Source organism: Egretta garzetta, unplaced genomic scaffold (genome assembly GCF_000687185.1).
Source record: "Egretta garzetta isolate BGI_Z169 unplaced genomic scaffold, ASM68718v1 scaffold82, whole genome shotgun sequence".
In the NCBI taxonomy this organism is placed as follows: Eukaryota; Metazoa; Chordata; class Aves; order Pelecaniformes; family Ardeidae; genus Egretta; species Egretta garzetta.
The window spans coordinates 31,574-36,360 of record NW_009258781.1 but is presented as its reverse complement, the minus strand read 5'-3'; the positions used below and the strand labels follow the sequence as shown (position 1 = coordinate 36,360).

The following is a 4,787-nucleotide window of genomic DNA, read 5'->3' as shown; positions in this document are numbered from 1 at the left end:
GGGGGGAACACCTGAGGTTTGAGTCATTAAAGACATGTAGGTACTATACCCAATAAAGAACAGGTGTTCTACAGGGCCAGAATATGCTGAGGAGGCTATTAAATCCTTCAGTACTTTTTAAAAACAGTCTTATCCTTGTTAAGAATTACCACTGAACAGTCTTTTCTGTCCTAAAATGCACAGTGAAAATCTGCTATGCCCAGGGGACAAACAAGCATTGTATAGGACACCTAGCTACATGACAGCATGATACCCACAAAGCTTGCATGAAAGTAATCATATGAGAAGATGAGCACTGTCTGGCCTAACACAGATCACATTTTTTTCAGCCTTGTTTAGGCTTTTATCAAGAGATGGTAACAGATCTCTCATTTGAATCTTTGCATCTCCTTTTTCAAGTATCACTGAATGTTTCTGAACCTGGAATGACATCACAAATAACCCTTTATTATATTGGCAACCCTTAAAAGCAAAAAGCAAAGAAAGGGAAGGATGAATATCTGAAGCAAAGCATTTGAAAAATAAATGCAAGATGTTCAAGCAGCATTTATTACACAGGGAGCATAAAGTATATTTTGAATTTGCTGCAATAGAACCAGTTTTAACAAATTGCCTGCAGTTTTAGAATATGTACTAACACCCCATAATCAGTGGCCTTAACAACAGCACTCATCTGCCACCCAGTGTCCATTTGCCTTTTTTCCCCATCTTATGAAAACACACAATATGAAGTCTGTAGAAGACCAACAGTACTATCTGCCAGGCTGAACTTCACATTATTATTACTGCTCTATTTGAATATTACTAGCAAACTAGACTACTATTAGAAATAAGAAAATCAGGGTAAAGAAACTAAAGCAACATGAGTGATCCTAACAAATTAATTATTCAACGAGTCTAGTCAGAAGAGGGATTTTATTCTCCTCGAGCGTGTACCCAAGAATATATGGCAAGTGATGGAGTAGAAGGAAATAGCATTGAAGGAAGTCCTGAAATTTATGAGTGAGAGAAAGCTGGGGGGCATGGCATAAAACTAACCCCTACTAATATCCTTTCCAGTCTCAAATTAACTAGCATGTGGAAAAACATTTAGTTGCCTATTACCTGAAGACACAAGCTGAGTTAATTCAAACTTCATTACATTACCTTGGAGATGAAACATAAGTTACAGCAGTGTGGCTGAATTATTAGAATAGATTTACTTTTTACTCCTGGGTCACTAATCAAAAACTAACCTTAGAGGAAGGGATGAAGGAAGGACGGCAAAGGAAACAGAAGAGCGAACAAAAGATACATGAGGAAGAAGATAGATGTAGAACTAGTCCATTGTAATTGACAATATTGTACTTTGATTCCTGGAATATTTATTCTAGTATTATTAATATTAGAATAGGAACACACAGGAAAGAAATAGCATCAGAAGTAGTTGACACATGATGGATTAATAGGACAGCGGGACAGTCAGTGGCTTCTGGGTTGACCTTCTGTTGACTTTACAGGAGTGGTTTGCTCCAGAAGAACAAAAACCTGAGATATAGCAAGGATGCTAACTGAACTAAAGCTAAGGGATGAAAACTTTTAAAATTAATACAACACCTGCTCCTGTAGGTATGACTGAAAAAGTCTGGCCAAAGGTTACTTGCAAGGGTGAAACAGACTGTAGATGGACCATTGTTATAAATAATTTTTTTTGCCTCCTTCCCCCCTCCCCACCCCTCTACAAACAGTAAATAGGATTTTGGCTTTTAAAAGACTGTCTAGTCATTAAATTCATGACTTGTCACAGACTTCAAAATAAAGAATTGCTGATGGAAAAAATAAAAACCAGACCTGTCAGGTTAGCACAGTGTTAGATTAGGTGTTGGAACACAGCCTGGCCTAAGAACAGAAAAATCATGTAATCGACTCAAGGGGAGGTAGTAGAGGCTGATACTCAAATGGCTCAATTCAGAGCAACGTATAAGGGGAACAATGTGTACCAGATAACAAACTTTAGAGAGACAGTCAGACAAGCAGACAGACAGACAATGTGAATACGTGGACCTACTTCATCATTTTTAGTTATTCAACTATTCAAGCATTTTAAAAATCATACTTACTTTTGAGCATTTCAGTTACTGCAGCAGGATCCACGGCACTTTCAAACACCTTCAGGAAAACAGTAAGAAGTAAACAAAATCATTATAACACCAATTTAACAATCTAGCATTCATAGGAACAATTTAATACCTATTCAAAATAATTCCCCTATTTTTTGTCAAGCTGCCTTTAAGGAAAATCAAACTTAACTAATATTATATATCTATGTTTGTGTATTTTAAGATGCCATTTACATTTTTAAAGTTACACGATATTTTGGAAAAAATGCTTTAAAGCTGAAATTGCATATTCATTTGTAGGAAACATTATCATGCTTACTGTGCAATTCTATGAACTGTAAAACAGCAGAACCACAATTACAATTAGGAAATTTATGTTTGGGAAATGCTTGAATTCCTGGCCAATCCTATAGGACACATACCAAAAGAAAAAATTAAAAGCCCTAATTTGAAGCACCTTAAAGCATAGGTAAATTTCCACAGGGATTATAGACAAATGAGAAGGTGTGAGGAAGTTTTCCTGTTTCTATGTATTATGTAAAGATTGTCCGAATATCTTACAAAAATAAAATTAAGATACCATCTATGAAACGTCTTTCAAGAAACAAATCCAAATGCATTTGTCTGTATTTAGCTCTGCTCTATTTTACTACAATGAATTATGTCTTATTCAAAGATACTCTTCTTACGCTTTGGCATGAAATTCTGTCCCCTTTGAAGTAAATGGAAACTTTACCACTGATTTTATCTGGGCATCCACGCTGGACATCCCACCTATGTAACAAAGCTGCCCTCAGCTGCATCCCACTTATTTTAACAGTATTTGCTGGTTTTTTTTGTTTCTTTCGAATGTGCCAACATCCTCCTTCTTACTATGTCAGTGTTTTCAGACAATATTCTAAGCAATATTTTTTTGAAAGGGCTGTGTAAAGTCATTTTTTCCCTAAGAAAATGTATTGCTTCATGCTAGTTAACACCTACTAACGAGGGTCACAGGCACAAAATCACAGTACTGTGAGGTAGGATAAAAGATGAACCTATCTAACAACATCTGCTTCATGATAATTACTTTAATGTTCCTCCTGTGACTAGGTAAATGTACAGAAAACTACTCTTCTATAGAAGTCTGTTATATTACCCACTTCTGGTCAGAATGTGGCTACGGGCTTTTATTGCAGGAGACTGAAGACTAGTTCAGAGTTGCGTCCCCCTTGAGACAGGGTGAAGACCCTAATGGAAATTTTACTTTGTAGCTTTCAGATGTATTAACTGTGTAGCTTTTCACTTGTGTCAATAATAACCACAAGGGAAAAGTGAAATTAATCATGTGGCTCAAGGAAAGGCCTCTTGTGGGTCAGATGCAAAGAATTTTAGAGAAACAGACAGCTGGAGTGGTTTGAAAAAGAATGAAGAAGAGTCTGAAATAAATAGGTGAGAAAGATAATGTTCCTCTAACTTCGTCTAGTCCTCTTTTGCAATGGCTTCAGCATGGGTTTGCTTGTCAATGGACATAGCCATTCTGTCTCACACCATTTTTTAAAAGCAATTTGCAAACACAAAATACCCTTCACCAGAACCATAACCAATGAGCATAGAGTACAGGAAAAACACACCGAAGACTCCTGTTCTCACTCGTTCCGGATGTTAGTATGGCATGTAAAATGGCAGCAAAACCATTTGTCTATCATTTATTTGGATCTTCATTTACGTCACATGTCTGTTGTAACGACAAAAATCTTGAATAGATGACAGACACAGAAGAATTGGGGTATCGTATTGCTTCCAGAACAATCGTATCTGAAACAGAATAAATTCAGCTGCCCTCATATGCACTGTTGCCATTACTGAGATTAGCTAAAAACCGTCCATGTGAGAGACGACCTCTCCAAACCACCGCTGTCAAAGCTCCAGACCATAAAATCTTAAAGAAATGTTAAAATCTATTCCATTCGAGGAATGGGCCTAATACTTCATCTTGTTATGTTGAAATACATGTGAAACAAGAATAACCTTTCAGTTGTAAAGAAAAATAAGATTATGAGTGAATTACAGCTTGTACAAGGCTCGAGACATTAGACTTGCCAGCCCACGGCATCTAAGTGAAAGTCACCTTTTCAAAGCATGTCCTTCTCATGAAACGAGAGGGAAAACAGGAGGAAGGCATTCTGTCTCTTTGCGTTGACTCAAGAGGCACACACTGAGAAAAATGTCACATTCCTCAAGCAGAAACACACCAGGACATGTAGCCTTAGGAAAGAAAAAAATATGCTCACGAGACTCCTTAGTCCAGTCTCACACATACGCATCCATCCATGTCTGCAGAGCTCTATCTCAGAAGGGACTCAGTAGGCCCTTGGCTTTACTACTGATAATCTCGAAAGGGTGCCGGATTACGATCTACCCTTGGGACCTCTCTCATTATGTATATTGGATTTATTTTATCAGATCATGTAACAGGGACTGATTTCACAGACCTTGGTGTTACACAGAGCAGAAACATTTGATATGTAAAAGGAAACAAACAAGTGAAAACTACCCCCTTTTTTTTTTTCTAACATCTGATGAGAAGACCCGTTATGAGCAACGTATTAGAACTACCCATTTGCCCAGCAGCAGTAATCCCCTTCATTGAATAAACACCGCACAGCAAGGAAAAAGCCGCATTTAGTCTAACCTTTTCCTCGCACA

The 4,787-nt window shown here is 37.5% G+C and overlaps 1 long non-coding RNA gene across 1 annotated transcript in view; it reads right to left on the bottom strand.

Moving 5' to 3' along the window:
• The window catches only part of LOC118451731, a 7,964-nt gene extending 5,813 nt beyond the window's left edge, over positions 1-2,151 (bottom strand). The window contains exon 1 of the long non-coding RNA XR_004841278.1: positions 2,100-2,151. This is a non-coding gene — a long non-coding RNA (uncharacterized LOC118451731). The remainder of the gene's footprint in view (positions 1-2,099) is intronic.
• Positions 2,152-4,787: the final 2,636 nt, after the last annotated feature.